The sequence below is a fragment of the Chanodichthys erythropterus genome, chromosome 16 (assembly GCF_024489055.1).
Source record: "Chanodichthys erythropterus isolate Z2021 chromosome 16, ASM2448905v1, whole genome shotgun sequence".
Lineage (NCBI taxonomy): Eukaryota > Metazoa > Chordata > Actinopteri > Cypriniformes > Xenocyprididae > Chanodichthys > Chanodichthys erythropterus.
Window position 1 is genome coordinate 7,771,379 of NC_090236.1, and position 18,833 is coordinate 7,790,211.

Genomic DNA, 18,833 nt, shown 5'->3' on the forward strand with positions numbered 1-18,833 from the left:
CTCAGACATAAACTGTGATGCTGAAAGCAATCTGGAAGATAATACTGGCGTTTTCTTAACTGAAATAATTTCGTTTCAGTTTCTTTAAAGCAGTGGTTTGGAGCAGGGGTTCTCGACCGTTCACGGAAGCCCTCCTAACTTAGACAAATTGGATGTCTTCCTTATCATTATATATCGTTAATAGAGGCTCCAAGACCTGAAATGGAAGTGTCAGATAAGGGAGATATCCAAAATGTACTGGAACGAGTTGGGAAGTTTTCAGAAACAAAGTTGGGAAACACTGGGTTGCTTCATTTTGCGTTGTTCTGCCACAAACTTTATCTATTGGTATTGAATATGAATTTTCTGCAAACCCCAACTTTTAAGTAAAAACCCAAAAGCTGCACAGCACAGAGGTATTTATTGTATGCATGTGGACAGTAGAGAGTCTCTACAGAATGAAAGGAGCAGCTTGCGGGGGTCTCAGCAGGGTATGACGCCGAGAGTGCCGTAAAAGCTGTCTGTGGAGCCGAATACAATTGTGAAGAAGCGTTATTTATAACGCAGAGACATTCAATATAGCCATCCATCCCACTCATTCTCTTGCATTACTCCGCATTTCTCTCTCACACGCACTCACTCTCTCCATCTCACATTCAGATGCTCCTCCTCTGTTCCCCGCAGTCACTGAAGTTCCTTTTCTTTGCAGGAGCTCATTGAGAACCTCACGTCAGTCAAACGGCCCCGTTCATTCAGAGAGAACCCTGATCAATCAAACAGAAAAATCTTTCAACTGTTTAAACAGAAGAACACACTTTGAGTTAAAGTAATTAAAAATACTTAAGTTCTGTTGCTAAAAAAAACTGAAAGAGGAGAACCTAAATAAAACGACGAGAAAGTCCTATGAATCTCCGATTTCCTTCAGACTAATGTGACAAATACGCTGGCTGTCATGTCAGAGTTATCAACTCAGAGACGCCGACAGTTCAATCAGAGGGTAAAGTGCCCCTCTGGTCCTCTGGGATGTGGGCATTATCGCATTGCTTTGCTCAGATGAGCATGTTTCGCGGCGGCGACGGATAAGCGCATGTTATTGCCGTCCACGGTCCCAGGTGCTCCATAAACGGATTAGCGCAGCGGCGTGGAGAGCGGAGCCCGCGCGCCACAGGCCAGGCTGCCCTCAGAACAAGAGCCGCGCCACAGCCGCCCATCCTGACTTTAATTGACATCTGACCGTTTCTGCCGGATTGGCCTGAGGGAAAGAACATCAAAAGTGAAGTGAAATTATTGTATTTAATATCGGACATTTCCCACACGAGATTCTTATCTATCTATCTATCTATCTATCTATCTATCTATCTATCTATCTACTGTAAAAAAAGAATTGTTGGATTAACTTGAAAAAGTTACCTGGTTGCCTTCAAATTGAGTTCATTGAAATTAAAAATTCGAGTTAATACAATGAAGTCAATTGGTTTAAATCAACAGAAACTCAACATATGTTATCTATCTATCTATCTATCTATCTATCTATCTATCTATCTATCTATCTATCTATCTATCTATCTATCTATCTATCTATCTACTGTAAAAAAAGAATTGTTGGATTAACTTGAAAAAGTTACCTGGTTGCCTTCAAATTGAGTTCATTGAAATTAAAAATTCGAGTTAATACAATGAAGTCAATTGGTTTAAATCAACAGAAACTCAACATATGTTATCTATCTATCTATCTATCTATCTATCTATCTATCTATCTATCTATCTATCTATCTATCTATCTATCTATCTATCTATCTATCTATCTATCTATCTATCTATCGAAAACTCCATACAATCCATTAAACAATTATAATAATTATTACACTATAGTAATATTATTCATAGGCTATTTAATAGTATTAATGTTATATTTTTAACAAGAAGTGGAGGAAGAAGAAAAATGTTGTCTTTTTGTTTGTTTGTTTTTGTCGTCGTTGATTTAGCACTAATGTAGACAGTATGCGTTCATTTGGCTAAACAAAAAAAAAAACTGAAAAGGACACGCGTCGTTATTTTTCTTCATTTAAAGCCTGAGCAATAATAATAATAATAGATAAAAGAACACTTTAAACTTCGACAGCAGATCATGGAGATCAGGACGTTCATTCACGCATGTTTACTAATGACATTTCTCTTATTTTTAAAACTAAGTTGTAAGGTAATAAAGGAAAATTGATGTTGTGTTAGCTGAGCATATAGTGGTCTGGAATTTGTATCAGGGAAAGACAACTATCGAAAAAGTCGCAGTAGTTTTTAATATTTAATTTAAGGCTGTAGTAAATAATCACAATAAGAGAAAATGTAAAGGTGGTATCTGAAGAAAATACTAAAATAGAAAATACCCCTAAAATAGCTCGGTGTGGCCATGTAGCAGGTCTATTAAAAGTTTTTCTTAAATCATATTCATGAATTGCTTTCATGACATAAAAGCTGTATTTAAGAGTATCACATGAAGCACATTTTCATTTTCAGTAATTTAATAAATATTTGTAATACAACCTGCTTTGCGTATATGTTGCGATGTTATAGGATGTTTTTTGTATGGCTGTTTTTCCAATTTAAGCAAGTCATTCTGTTTATTTTTACGAATTTTCCTTAAGTTTTCGTGTGCATGTCAGTAGGCCACTTTTGGCTCAACTAACTGTTTACTAATTGCTTCTTTGTGCTTTGGCCCGGTTGCTAGTGCATTTCAGGCTGTGTGTGTGTGTGTGTGTGTGTGGTGGTAGTGGTGGTGGTGGTGGGGGGGGGGGGTCTTATAGCATTGCCACAACACAATTTATTTTAATTAATTCTTTGCATTGCATATCACAGAAAAGCCTGCTATGAACAAATGTTTAGGGCGAACACGAGCTATTTTCCCCGCTTACAGTGCAATAAACACTGTAATAATGTTTTCAGATTAAAGAATGTCTATTGCACACAACAGGCTGGCCGTAACTCGATATGGTCATAAAGTGAGTGGGGATATATGCGGAATGAGGAGAGACTCAGTTTGATTATCTTTAAAGGGATACTGGATATCCGTGTCAAATCAATTTTGGAGTGAAAAATCCAAGTCAGAAATTTTCTACATCGGTGGAAGAAAAGACATCATAAATAAAGAGGCAAACGCCACACTGGAGAAATGTAAGCGCCCCTGGTTTAGTTTAGACTCGAAAACCAAATAACCCCGGGATGTGTTTCATAGAACTGTGGGGAAAAAAAAATGCCATCATGATTAAACTCAAGAACAATGTTTCAGCTCTGAGGAGAGACTGCAAGACGAAGTGATAGACTGAAACAGAAGCGAAGTGACTGAAGATATGGTTTGATGTACACTCGCAGCAGTAGGTCATTTCTGTTCATAATTTATAACTTTCAGAATTTATAACTCTCTTTCTCATTTTCAGGCTTCAGATGTAATAGGGCCCCTTTGCTCCAAACTTATAGGTTTTCAAAGTAAACTCGAATGTATTTGTAAATATAACTTTGCTGCATTAAAAAAAAAAAAAAAAAAAAAAAAAATCAACCAACTAAAACTGAAGTTTAATTATTGACTTTTTTAGTGGTGCAAATTAAAGTTGCAAAGTACAGTTCATTGCACGTTTCTCATGGTCGCTTTGAAAATCGAGTAGAAATGAAAAACAATATTATAATATAAATATATTAAATGATAAAAGAAAAGAGGTGTTATCGCATAAAGATGAAACATTTTTACATGATACAATAGGCTACATAAATATACATAAAAATATAGGCTATGGATACATAAAATTCACAGCTACAATTGAAAGGCAACATAGAAATTTGTACTTTTGATTTCATTTGTCACCCACAAATGAAAAAAAAAAATGCAAAAAAAAAAAAAAAAAAAAAAACGTGATAGTGCAACTAATAGGTCTACCTAAAATATAGTCTTTTACATAGCCTACATTATTTAGTTCGTCAACTATACGCGGTCTTCAAAAGCCATAATAGGCTTGCAGTCTTTTTTTTTTTTTTATGTGTGTGTGTGTGTGTGTGTGTGTGTGTGTAACAAATGTAGGCCTATCATACATTACATTTTATATAATACATACATACATACATATATATATATATATATATATATATATATATATACAGATATATACAGATACATATATATATATTATATATTATATATTATATATATATATATATATATATATATATATATATATATATATATATATATATATATATATATATATATATATATATATATGAAATAACAAACACAGCCTATGTATGTAACTTTTCTAGAACATCCCACTGTCTAATGCTTAAGTAAATATTTACCGCACGAGCTGCCGCGGGAAACACATCGCTCTTACAGTAAAGTGACAAACTACTCAATAATACTTCTCCTCACAATGGCGTCTTGCTGTTGTGATGACTTTATTTACTACCGTGCTCATTAGAATAACTATAAAGGGATGGTTGTTAGCAGTTTCCTTCTCATGTTAAATGCGTTTGCTCTGGCAGGGTTCAGCTCAGCAACACTAACAAAAATCGCCAAACAATTGTGACATGAGATAGGCCTACCTGTTTATTTATTCACACATTTAGAGGTCGAATGATCACCGAGGCCTTTGTCACTAAATTATGAGGATCAATTGTTCTCAAAGCAGGCCTGCGGACACATTCATTAAAATAATAATAATAATAATAATAAAAGCGTTATTATTATCATCGCCATCATGAAAATGAAAAACGTTTGCTTACGCCTATACGTGACTGTTTGGCCTATCGATTCCTCACAGTTAAAAATGCAAACTATCTCACCTTTACCCCTTATCAGAGTTTGCTAATGAGTTTAACAGTCTCGACTAATGTTACATTGAGCCACTGTAAACCGTGAAGTGTTTGATGGTACTAATTAAATGGTGGTAATGAATGTAAGTAACTCAAGGCAATACAGTAGCACTGGGATTCAAAGGAAATTAAGAATTTTGCATGACACAGGGTAAATAAAGTGACCCAGTAAGAGCCAGAGAGCCTTTGGAAATGAAGCGTTTGTTGTGAGGGCCTCGGGGCACAGTAATGTCTTTACATGATGGCAGGGGGACAGGGAGTTTATTGCCCCCGCGGTGAACCTTGGCCCCGGGGCCAGTGCTTCGGCATTATCGCTCTCAGGTGATCACGGCAACCAGTAGCGCTCCTCTCAACAGGTGGTAAGCCTGAGAGATATGAAGATTCAAGCGCTATGAAAGCCTCTTTGCATGTGATATACTTGTGTCCACCGGAGGGCGCATGAAACTAATAAGAAACGCTCTACAGTGGCAAAGTTTTTGGACCTCTGTATATAAATGTATTGGCAGTAAGCAAGCAAAATAAATAACTAAATCTAATGGCATTATGCGCTCACCAAGGCTTACTTTGTTTGATCAAAAAAACAATAGAACAGTCATTTAAAATATATTTTTCCATTTTAACTTTATTTAAAAAAAAAGACACTCCAGTCAGTGTCTTTCCTTATGAAATCTTTCTAATATGCCCATTTGCTGCTCAAGAAACATTTTTATTATCAATTAAAATTTTTTTTTACAATGTAAAAGTCTTCATACTGTTGCTTGCTGAGAAAAACTGATCATTTTTGGACTGACTTGTCTGATCTAAAAGTAAATTGACACCATTTGTTTTAAACTAATTGCAAATCATGTTGGTTTTAACACTAATAAAAAATATCCTTTGGTGAAGTAAACTCTAAAAAATGCTGGGTTAAAAACAACCCAAGTTGGGTTGCAGCAATTGGGTTAAATCCTTACCCATCGTGTGGGCAGTTTTATTTAACACAACTATTGTTTAAAAAGTACTATATATGGCTGGCGTAAAATGAACCCATAATTACTAGAGGCAACAATAATAATCAAAAGGTGAATATTTATTAATAAGCAATAATGTGCATGTATGTGCATGTTAATAAATGTTAATTTCCAACATACTTTGGGTTCATTTTAAGCAAGCAGTATATTAATTTTTAAACAATAGTTGAGTTAAATAAAAATACCCAGGTTGGGCAAACCCAGTTTTTAAATGTTTTTAACCCAGCATTTTTAGAGTGTTAGTTCAGGCAAGAATTAAAAAGCAAAGCAAATTCTTTATTAGTACCCAATTTAAGCTTGTAGAAATTAAGGCATAAATAGGCCTATCAACACTCTCTGATGGTGTTCCCATCATGCACTGGGGAATAAATAATTATTTAAGGTTGCATTTTCACCGTTTTATCATTGCTTTTGTTGTTAGGTTTAGTAACATGCCGTTTTGTGACATCTGGAGTTCATTTTCTACTCAAAATGTACTCGAAAAGTTAACCAACTAACTCTTACTGAGAACCTGTCAGTCCTGTCACCTTCGTGCATATGTCATTTTTTACTCAAAAGTTTTTCTAAATAACTGCACCGAAACTGTAGTTGGCAAGTGTACTGTTCTCTATGTATTTATGTATGTATTATTGGAATTACAACATTTAGCCTACTGTGTATGTTATCTTTAGGTCTCAGACTGTGAGTGGACATAATTAGCGACCTGTGTGTGATTTCAGCACCTCTGCTGCCGGACAGCTCCAGCGCTCTCAACACGGGAGATTCACACCTCCTGACTGCCACCCTGCCCTCACGTGACCGATGAGATCACTCATACTGCATTTCTCTGTCGTCCGTCCGTCGAGACCAAGCGATTTATTCCATTCAGTAAGGACTGTGCTGTATTTAAAGCTAAAAAAAAAAAAAGACTAGGCCTTCTTAAAAGAAATTATAATGTGTATTCATTTAACACACTAATATCGAACGCTGTCAACACAAGAAAGCAGTTTACTAAACTATTTTCGTTAACATTACAAAGTCAACATCGCCACCTTGAGGTATAATAAAAGTAATGACAAGTAAGCTATGTTACCGCTTCTCAAATGTGTGTGGGTCATAGATCTTAATACTAATAAAATAAAAGCTTTCCCTACTTGTATAACCCCTCTCTCTCTCCCTCTCTGTGTTCACAATTAGATACAGGGTAAGGGGCCAGTAAAGACTCTTTACTTAATGTCCTAATGACACTAAAGAACTCATCTGTCTAAATACATTTGTCTTTTCCAGACCAAAACATTCCAGTCAACATTCCCCTCAATAAGCAAAAAAACATCAGTTTTGTGTTTTAATGTCTGGATCATATTATATTCTCGATCTCTGTGTCCTGTGTTTTACCCCTGCAGCGCTCCTTCACAGGGGCAGAGAAAGGCGTTGTTTGGGACGATCTGTGTTTTAAAGAGGGCCTCAGGCTGCAGGATGATCTCACACATCTCACACACCATCAGCTAAACAATGCTTGTCTTTAAACATCTATATCACAGTTGATTGTAAACTTACTGAAGCTGCTGTGCCAAAGAGCTTCATATGCCAGGTCAACATCTTCAGCTTCAAGTGATACAGAACAAAATATGCACGTCCCGTTTTTGCTGTTCTACCAGTAATCATCAAATTAGACATGCAAAAACAGAAGAGTTGATCTCTGCAATGTGTCAGCCAGTTTTCCACACACACACACACACACACACACACAGAGAGTCCATTTAGCTCTGAGGTCCTCGCAAGGTCATTGAGAGGGGGCTGTTCCTGTCAACATCACAAGTTGTTGTGTGCTTTTCAAATGTCTAATGGATTCTATTGATTTAAGCTCAACTTTTGCATGGGGATATACAGCACTTTGACGTGAAATCCGTTTTCAGTAATGATGCAAGTCATTTCCCCATCAGCCATTAGCATGATAGGGAAAATACACAAAATGACAAAAAAAGAGTACACCTCAAAATGTACAGAAATGTTTTAGCAAGTAGCCACTTAGCAGAAGCTTTTCTTCCAAGTAGAACAGTACTATATAGACAATCCCTATGGAGCAACCTGGGTTTAAGTGTCTTGCTCAAGGGCACAGTGCTGATTGGCCGTGACCAGCAACCATCCCGCTAGAGTGTTGGCTGAACGCCACAACGGTTTCCTAATGGTGTATCCTAACTATACTCACAGGAAAATGTAACTTTCATAAGGTGGCGATTTCACATAAATTTGAATGATGTAAATCATATGAAAATGTAAGGTTTTTAGTAAAAAGTAAGCATGAAGGTCCTCCCCTAACCCCAGCCTAAACCCAACCCACTAAGGTGTAATCATACGAAAATGTACAAATAAGGTTGTACCAATTAATTTCAAATAGTTAATAAAAGTTACGAATTGCCATGAGATTGCATCGTGAATCCTGATAATGCATACTTTTATTGCATGGCAAACAAAACTGATGACAGTACGTTTCTATCATGTAAAGCAGGATATGATGTATATGATGCATATTTAGGACAAATTTCAGCTGAGTTCATACAGAGATATACACAGCTGGGTGCAATGCAATCATTTTAAAGGCAAAGAACTGCAGTGTGACCCTCCACACAGGTTTAAAGTCACCATGAAATCAAAATGGACTTTTATTTTTTTATGGAATATTGCAGTACTTATTATGTTTTATTGCAGTATTTAAATAATTTATCCATGCACATCATTATATTTTTAACTCTTGTATATTATGTTCGAATTCTGGGTATGTTGTTGTGGGTCAAATTGACCCTAATTGTATTCAATAAAATTCATGAAAAATCACACTATGAAAAAAAATTGGTAAAAACAGTAAACCTTTGATATTAATACTTCATATTACAACAAAATAAACATAAGAACAAATTATTTTTAAAACTGTATTTAACCATTTGTATGATATAAATATTATAAACAGTATTGTAATTTTAAATGTTTTTGTTTTATTTTTGTGCTGGTGCTAGCAACACCAAAATGATGTGTTCGATTCCCAGCAAAATTAACATTTAAACAGATAAAAATGTACACCTTCAACGCGGTGTATATTTCTTTGGATAAAAAGTGTCTTCCAAATGCATAAATGTACATTTAAATACCCTCAGAGGGTTTTTGAGAAACTGACATAAAAAAATACATCAATTTTTTTTTTTTTTTTTGGGGCTGTACAGCTGCAGCTAACCATGAAATTGCGAGTCGAATTGACCCACGAACATCAAAATCGCCAGGAATTTTGTACACACATTCCACAACACCTCAGAGTGTCAAAACTTTGCAGGACCCTACTTGAGAAGTTGTCACAAAATTGTAAAAAATGACTGTTTTTCACTAGTTTTGCATTTGGCTGGGGTCAGTGTCACTACTGGTAGCATGAAGCGATACCTGAACCCTACAGAGGTTGCACAGGCAGTCCAGCTCCTCCAGGATGGCACATCAATACGTGCCATTGCCAGAAGGTTTGCTGTGTCTCCCAGCACAGTCTCAAGAGCATGGAGGAGATTCCAGGAGACAGGCAGTTACGCTAGGAGATCTGGACAGGGCAGTAGAAGGTCCTTAACCCATCAGCAGGACCGGTATCTGCTCCTTTGTGCAAGGAGGGACAGGATGAGCACTGCCAGAGCCCTACAAAATGACCTCCATCAGGCCACTGATGTGAATGTCTCTGACAAAACAATCAGAAACAGACTTCATGAGGGTGGCCTGAGGCTCTAGTGGGCCCTGTGCTCACTGCCCGGCACCGTGGCGCTCAATTGGCATTTGCCATTGAATACCAGAATTGGCAGGTCCGCCACTGGCGCCCTGTGCTTTTCAAAGATGAGAGCAGGATCACCCTGAGCACACGTGACATACGTGAAAGGGTCTGGAGAAGCCGTGGAGAACATTATGCTGCCTGTAACATCGTTCAGCATGACCGGTTTGGTGGTGGGTCAGTGATGGTCATATCCATGGAGGGATGCACAGAGCTCTACAGGCTAGACAATGGCACACTGACTGCCATTAGGTATCAGGGTGAAATCCTCGGACCCATTGTCAGACCCTATCCTCTGGGACATTATGTTTCGGTCCATCCGAAGCCACCAGGTTGCACCTCAGACTCTCCAGAAGCTCAGTGGTCCAGATCTGGGGAGGAAATACCCCAGACGACATCCGTCGTCTCATTAGGAGCATGCCCCGACATCATCAGGTATGCATACAAGAACGTGGGGACCATACAAACTATTGAGTACCATTTTGGAGTAGCTGCAATGAAATTTCAGCAAAATGGATTAGCCTGCTGCATCATTTTTTCACTTTGATTTTTGTGGGTGTCTTTGAATTCAATCCTCTGTAGGTTGATAATATTCATTTCCATCAAACAATGTGGCATCCTTTAGGTAATAATGCATTACCCAGTCCATATCAGTATAGATATGCAGCATGATATTTTTCCTCATTGAGATCTGATGTGTTTTCAAAGTGTTCCTTAAATTTTTTTGAGCAGTACCAAAAAGCAAAAAATGTACAGTGGCAATATACGGAACAGTGATGGTATCAGACACAATATCACTGCATGGTTATATTGATATACCATGGTATTTTCAAAGGTGCTACAAATGGTACATGGTCAAAAAGGTATTATAAAGCATATTTGTTGATTTATTTGTTCAACAGGTAGACCATGGCACAAGGAAGGCACATACTGATATAACTATCCATTTTATCAGTCAAACCCATGACATTGCCATTGACACCAGTTGAACAAATACTGTAAATGCAAACATTTCACTATGTCTGTAATGCATAAATAAATGTCCTATCTATACATGCATATACAAACAGAGACAAAAAGATCATAAAAGAAAAGTTGTTTAAAGGCCAGCAGAGATCATTGAATCAAGCAAACATAACAGCCTATTCTTCATGCATGTGCTAAACTAAACTAAACCACAAAACCCTTGGTAATGCCTCTGAATCTTTTACAAAAGATAACGATCAACAATCCAGGCTTCAAAAGACATTGTCCCATGTTGTGCGAGGGGAGTTTAATCAAACAAAGTGTGCTCCTCACACGTGGACTTTCAGAGAAGGTCATCTACATACGCCAACACAAGCCATATCTGTTTTGGGATCATGTCGGTTGACCACAGCGGCCGTTCTCTCCTGGACTGCCCCTCTTTTTGTGTTAATAGCCTGCCCGCCACAGCCCTGAAAGAGCCGCCGGAACAAAGCAGGTATTTGTTTCAAGGGAGTGTTGTTTTAGGAAGAGACTTAACGGTCTCGAGTTAAAGTCGCCCCCTTTCGAGGTCATGCAAAATCCTCCTCTCTCCTCAGCTCGGCCCGGCCATGAATACAGCCACTTCAGTGCCCTCTGAACAAAAGGGCAGGAAGAATGCAGGCGACTAGGGGAGCAGCGAACCCAATGGGAGGGATGGACAACATGCTGGCTCAGACTGGGAGGAGGGAGTCTGTTTCAGCCAGTCTGCCAGGCTTAGAGTTAAAGATTACCTTTGAAATGTGCACCCCTCCTCTCTCTCTTACTCTCCTTCTCTCTCGCCATCGCTCAGACCTGCGGGCAGGCGTGGAGAGCAGTTAGATGAGTCCCGGAGAAGATCCTCTTTGATGACAGAGAAGGATCTTTTTGTTCTCTAATCCTTCTCTGGTCTTAAACATTTTAAGCCCAACTGGACCTCAAAGAGAGGCTGTGCTGAAGCTCGGGGTCTCAATGGAGGCATTCTTCCCCACCCGCGCTCGTCCCGAACGCTGAGGAATCTGCCCTTGCGTGTTTCAAACCGCTTGTTCAGTTACAAAGTTCAGAGTTCCTCACAAGCTGGACGTCAATACGCTTGACTTTCTCTGCAGGTTACCTCGAACAATAAGAAACTAGTTATGAGGCACGACACCACAGGTGAATAGTGGCACATTTTTAACTAATAGATATCACCATACTTTCTCTGTTGATTAAACACTGTACATTAAGAATTGTTTTGTTTTACAAGTTTTCTGTATGTATGTTTAAATATGCAAATTAGGCATTATCTAATTAAATATTTGCATATTTTACAGAACATAAATAGACACATAATAGAGTTAAAGGTTTTACAGAGGGGATTTTGGATATCTCTTTTTATCACATAAGTCAGAAAATACTGAATTGTCACCATGTATTTAGGAGATTTTTCTTTTTTTAAACCAGGCAAATTATAAATGAACAAACTGGAACATTTGGTGTACGCAAGTGCTACTGAAGTGGAGATTTCTGACTTGGATGCAAATAGATAGTGTAATAAAATAAACACTTGTCTTAAATGTTTATTTTGGAGGTTTTCTTTCTGAATACATGTTATGGAAGGCCAAAATAGCCCAAAATCTGAACATTGACCAGTACATGAAAAAAATAATAGATTTGCCTTAATGAGTGAATAGAGTAACAAGATTTATGCTTAATGACTCTTTAATGTGGTTTACCTCATCATAACTGTATGACCCCACTAATATGTCAAGTGGTGATTGAAGTTTGGCTATTATTTTAGGGGCTGGTGGACAATAAAACAGACAAAATACCACATTGTAGCAGAGACCATAGTCACATCTAGAGACCACAGAGAATATAGACTTGTCTTGGACCAATAAGCAACATCCTAACAACCTCTCAGAACACCTTAGCAACAACAAACAATCTCCTAGCAAGTTTTGCATATACAGCCTCTTGAACATTCTTCAAAAATGTACAAATCTACCCATTTGCATAATCTGATCAACACACATAGGCCTAAATCATTATTAGGTAGTGCTGTGTGTGTGTGTGTGTGTGTGTGTGTGTGTGTGTGTGTGTGTGTGTGTGTGTGTGTGTGTGTGTGTGTGTGTGTGTGTGTGTGTGTGTGTGTGTGTGTGCGCTTTTGTTTATATTACATTGTGGGGACCAAATGTCCCCATGATGTAATATAAACCTGAGTTCACCTACATCGTGGGGACCAGCCAGCGGTCCCCACAATGTAAATGGGTTTATAAATCATATAGAATGAGTTTTTGTGAAAAAGTAAAAGTTTGCACAGTTTCCTGTGAGGGTTAGGTTTAGGGGTAGGGGCAGGGTAGGGGGATAGAATGTACAGTTTGTTCAGTGTAAAATGCATTGAAGTCTATGGAAAGTCCCCACAATTCACAAAAACAAACGTGTGTGTGTGTGTGTGTGTGTGTGTGTGTGTGTGTGTGTGTGTGTGTGTGTGTGTGTGTGTGTGTGTGTGTGTGTGTGTGTGTGTGTGTGGAGTTTTCTATTTTAATATACTTTAAAATGTAATTTATTCCTGTGATAAAATGCTGAATTTTCAGCATCATTACTTACATGATCCTTCAGAAATCATTCTAATATGCTGATTTGATACTATTATCAATGTTGGAATCTGCTTATTAGTTTTCTGGAACCTGTGATACTTTTTTCAGGATTCATTGATGAATAAAAAGTTAAAAAAAGAACAGCATTTCCAAATAGAAATCTTTTTTAAAGATATAAATCTTTACTACTCAATTTAACACATCCTTGCTGAATAAAAGTATTAATTACTTTTAAAAAAAAAATTGCTGACCAGGTTTGATAAGCATAAGAGACTTCTTTCAAAAACATTAAAATAGTAATGTTTCCAAACTTTTGACTGGTACTGTATATATAAAATCAGAAGGAAACTTTTGACTGTTAGTGCACATATCTGACCAATATAAAAACCCACAAGTACAAACAACATTGCAAATTGCAAAAAGGATGCCAAATTATGGGACCAGAATGTGATTTCACCAAATAGCTACAACATGTTCCTTGTTGATCCTTGAACAACATTCCAATCAACCAATCAGATTTGAGAGGCAAGTTTACAGTTTATGTCAAGTTTAGGCTTACAACCATGGGGTTAGGTGCTTCTACATCAGTGTCATTCACCATCTTTTTTCTTCTGATTTTAGGGATATGTTACGGGTAGGGTAAGGTTTTGGGGTAGAGATAGGACAAAATTTTAGGACAAGAATGTCGCTCCGGGATCAACAAAATATGTTGATCCAGAAACATGTCTTACTTGGCAAAATCACATGACCATACAAGAATACGCACATGACTGTGATACAAATTGATAGACACACACCAAAACATATACAGCTTCAGGCCGCTGATGGAGAACAGAAGGTTTGTTCCCGTGTGTCGTCCAGACAGTAATCAGCACATTTGACACACACATGACATGACAAGATGAAAAGAAAAGATGAAAGAGTTTTTAAAAAGATTTAATCTGCCCTCTAGCATCACACACACTGACCGTCTCACACTGATGATCTCAAATAGACCGGTAAGAACAATTATGCGCAATACATGTTGTACAATACATCTTTTTCAGGATTATTTGATGAACAGAAAGTTCAAAAGAAAATCATTTATTTGAAATCAAAATCCAATATTATAAATGACTTTGCTGTCCCTTTTGATCAATTTAATGTGCCTTTGCTGAATAAAAATATTAATTTCTTTAAAAATATTACTGACCCCAAACTTTTGAAAGGTATATAAAAATAATATTTAGCATTTTAATTGTAAAATAATTGAAATGTAATGTAACTGTAAAAGTAACTTCATTTTAAACATTTTTGCAGCCTCTTACTGCAGCAACCTATTGGACTTGGACACCACTGCCAATCATGTTGAGTGGACAATCATATTGAGGCTCAGGCACAGGAAGACACAATAAATGGCACGACAGGCACATGCAAAGCGGAAAGGTCCACTTACATGTGTTCAGGCTTGAGTGCGTGTAATCAGACACCGCTGAACATACGGTGAGAGCACTCAAGGTTAAGTGGCCATGAGAGGTGAAGAGGCTCAGAATACAAACACAAACATGTACACACTAGTAGTGAGTCAGTCCAGACTTCAGTTGTTTTTAAATTGAACGAATTACTACAGACCTACCCCCACTGTTAATTAATCAAAGATAACACAAGTAAACACAACATGCAGTTTTTCAATGACGGTTTTTATTATGAAGGGAAAACAAAATCCAAACCCACATGGCCCTGTGTGAAAAAGCGCTTGCTGAGATGAAAACTGCTGCTGAGCAAAAAGAACATAAAGGCTCATCTCAGTTTTGCCAGAAAACATCTTGATGATCCCCAAGACTTTTGGGAAAATACTCTGTGGACTGACGAGACAAAAGTTGAACTTTTTGGAAGGTTGTGTCCCATTACGTCTGGCGTAAAAGTAACGCAGCATTTCAGAAAAGAACATCATACCAACAGTAAAATATGGTGGTGGTAGTGTGATGGTCTGGGGCTGTTTTGCTGCTTCAGGACCTGGAAGACTTGCTGTGATAAATGGAACCATGAATTCTGCTGTCTACCAAAAAAATCTGAAGCAAACTTGGGTTCTGCAGCAGGACAATGATCCAAACACACCAGCAAGTCTCTGAACACCACCTCTGAACGGCTGAAGAAAAACAAAATGAAGACTTTGGAGTGGCCTAGTCAAAGTCCTGACCTCAATCCTATTGAGATGCTGTGGCATGACCTTAAAAAGGTGGTCCATGCTCAGAAACCCTCCAATGTGGCTGAATTATAACAGTTTGGCAAAGATGAGTGGGCCAAAATTCCTCCACAGTGCTGTAACATACTCATTGCAAGTTATCACAAACGCTTGATTGCAGTTGTTGGTGCTAAGGGTGGCCCAACCAGTTATTAGGTTTAGGGGGCAAGCACTTTTTCACACAGGGCCATGTGGGTTTGGATTTTATTTTCCCTTCATAATAAAAACCTTCATTTAAAAACTGCATGTTGTGTTTACTTGTGTTATATTTGATTAATATTTAAATTTGTTTGATGATCTGAAACATTAAAGTGTGACAAACATGCAAAAAAAAAAAAAAAAAAAATCAGGAAGGGGCAAACACTTTTTCACACCACTTATATATTATATATATTATATAAATATAAATATATTATATATTATGTATACGCATACACCGATCAGATAAAACATTATGAGCACTGACCGATGAAGTGAATATCTCTTCATCATATATTGGGCAGCAAGTGAACATTTTGTCCTCCAAGTTAATGTGTTAGAAGCAGGAAAAATGGGCATGCGTAAGTATTTGTGCGAGTTTGACAAGGGGAAATTTGTGACGGCTAGACGACAGAGTCAGAGCATCTCCAAAACTGCAGCTCTGTGGGGTGTTCCCGGTCAGCAGTGGTCAGTATCAATTTAAAGTTGTCCAAGGAAGGAACAGGGGGAACCGGTGACAGGTTCATGAGTCACCAAGACTCACTGATGCACGTAGAGAGCGAACGCTGGCCCGTGTGGTCCAATCCAACAGACGAGCTATAGTAGCTCAAATTGCTAAAGAAGTTAATACTGGTTCTGACAGAAAAGTGTCAGAATACACAGTTCATCGCAGTTTGTTGCGTATGGGGCTGTATAACCGCAGACCAGTCAGGGTGCCCATGCTGACCCCTTTCCAAACCTGAAAGCACCAACAGTGGGCATGTGAGCATCAGAACTGGACCACGGAGCAATGAAAGAGGGTGGCCTGGTCTCATGAATCAAGTTTTATTTTATATCACGTGGTTGGCCGGGTGCATGTGCATCGCTTACCTGGGAAACACATGGCACCAGGATGCACTGTGGGAAAAAGTCAAGCCGGAGGAGGCAGTGCGTTGCTTTGGCCAATGTTCTGCTAGGAAACCTTGGTTCCTGCCATCCATGTGGATGTTACTTTGACACGTACCACCTACCTAAGCATTGTTGCAGACCATGTACAGCTTTTCATGGAAACGGTATTCCCTGGTGGCCGTGGCCTCTTTCAGCAGGATAATGCGCCCTGCCACAAAGCAAAAATGGTTCAGGAATGGTTTGAGGAGCACAACAACGAGTTTGAGGTGTTGACTTGGCCTCCAATATCCCCAGATCTCAATCCAATTGAGCATCTGTGGGATGTGCTGAACAAACAAGTCCGATCCATGGAGGCCTCACCTCGCAACTTACAGGACTTAAAGGATCTAACATCTTGGTGCCAGATACCACAGCACAACTTCAGGGGTCTAGTGTAGTGCCTCGACAGGTCAGGGTTGTTTTGGCAGCAAAAGGGGGACCAACACAATATTAGGAAGGTGGTCATAATGTTATGCCTGATTAGTGTGTATATATGCGTTAATAGTGGGTTTCTCTAAGCTGTCAAATTATGTGCCATAAAAGATCTGAGTTTGCGCTCCCACTACTCATATTGTTGCTATATTGATTAAAGTCAGTTTTAATTGGGTTACACCTGCTTCAGCATTCATTTTAATATAAATAGAATTTCTTTTTAATAAAAAAAAAATAAAAAAAACGTTTATAGAACAGACAAACCAAACACCAAATGTAGTATTTATAAATATTTCTGGTTCTTTCCTGCTCATCTGTAATGAATAAACAACCCGCTTTCCATATGGCACTTTGAGGACAAGTAACTGTTATGTCCTCATATATCATCATATTGGCTATCTCTTCTTCGCTGGTCAAAACAGCTCGAAGTGTTTACATATCATTACAATTCTGTGCGACTACTCTTTGTCAAGAACAATAACCTTAAGTAGGCTACACAAAATTACTTCAGTGATAACTCAAGTCCAGTCCAGTGAACCTGTTGTTGATTGACCTATTAATGGAGTTCATTTTCCTCAGATCTATTTAAAATGGTAACTAGATTGTTCAATCGACTTTCTGAACGATTAATTTAAATTACTTGCTCATAAGAGTCATGAACCTGTCATAAGAATAAGAATAACTCAATAGAAAGACGTTTCTTGCCGTTATACTATTTATCTCATCATCTTTATCAAATCAGACTGCAAACTTACTTTCACAACGAGGAAAATAGGCGATTCTTTGGCCTTTCCCCAGAAGTGGCGTAGAGTAGTCGTTGAAATAAACACAGTGTTATGCATTCTAAATGATATATATTCACAATTATGTTACAATATGCAGTAGGCTAAATGTAAACACACCTTAAGTTTGTGGATCATTCGCGCCAACAGGTGCTTTTCCAAGCTATGGCCAGAAAATGAGCGACCTCTACTGGCCTCAAATCAATCCACATCCTACAGCAGGAAGGCCTACAGCCTAAAGACTTGTCCAAATGATGGCGCTGTGTGCCACCTGGAGGATCTAATAAGGAGACACTGTTCCTTTACAGTACATTCTAGGTTATGGCTTCACAAAGTTGAGGGGAAAAAAGACAGCACAGCTTAGGACATGTCTCACATTTTTGGCTCTGTTTGTTTTGAATATGGGTGGGCCATAGTCTGAACAAGCTTTGTCTGCATATTGTTGTGATTTGTGATCCTGTTCATATCCAAAACTATTTCACAGACATTTTACATTCAGTGGTGATCCTTAGCTAAACCATAAGAGTCTGGGAAACTGCTACTTTTGTGATTGTGAAGTTTAAGATTTTGTAATGATATTTGATGGAGAGATGACAGAGGCATCATCTTCTTTTTGCACACTATAGGATTAGGCCTGAATCTGCACAGCCTGTTCTATTGCAAGTAAACAAGGGGAGAAATAAAGGAAAACATGTTTAATTTTAAGATGTGAACTTTTAAAAATAAAATTTAGAAGTAAATATGTTATGATGTAAAATGAATAATATTGTAAAACAGCAAAATAGAAACATTTTCACTGGAGGTATTAGAGATTCGGATGCCATGTCTACAACAATTTAAAATATACCTGCAAATAAATAAATAAATAAATAAATAAATAAATAAATAGGCCTATATATATATTAGGGGTGCATTACATTGCAACATTGTAGCCTAACCTCCATTAATCATCAACAATCACAATGAGGTAATAAGCTATATATGCATATTTGCTGCTGGGGGGGGGGGTGATTTGTTTTGTTTATACTTGAAGGCAATATGGTAGTTTAGATGATATAATATTTGTTGACATGTCTTGTGTTGTGATAT

At 37.9% G+C, this 18,833-nt stretch overlaps 1 long non-coding RNA gene across 1 annotated transcript; it reads right to left on the reverse strand.

The window, feature by feature from the left end:
• Positions 1 to 392: 392 nt before the first annotated feature.
• On the reverse strand, positions 393 to 17,945 carry LOC137003551 (uncharacterized). Its single transcript, XR_010891991.1, has 3 exons — positions 17,865 to 17,945; positions 620 to 743; positions 393 to 500 (listed from the first exon to the last, which is right to left on the reverse strand). It is a non-coding gene; the product is annotated as an uncharacterized lncRNA (long non-coding RNA).
• Positions 17,946 to 18,833: the final 888 nt, after the last annotated feature.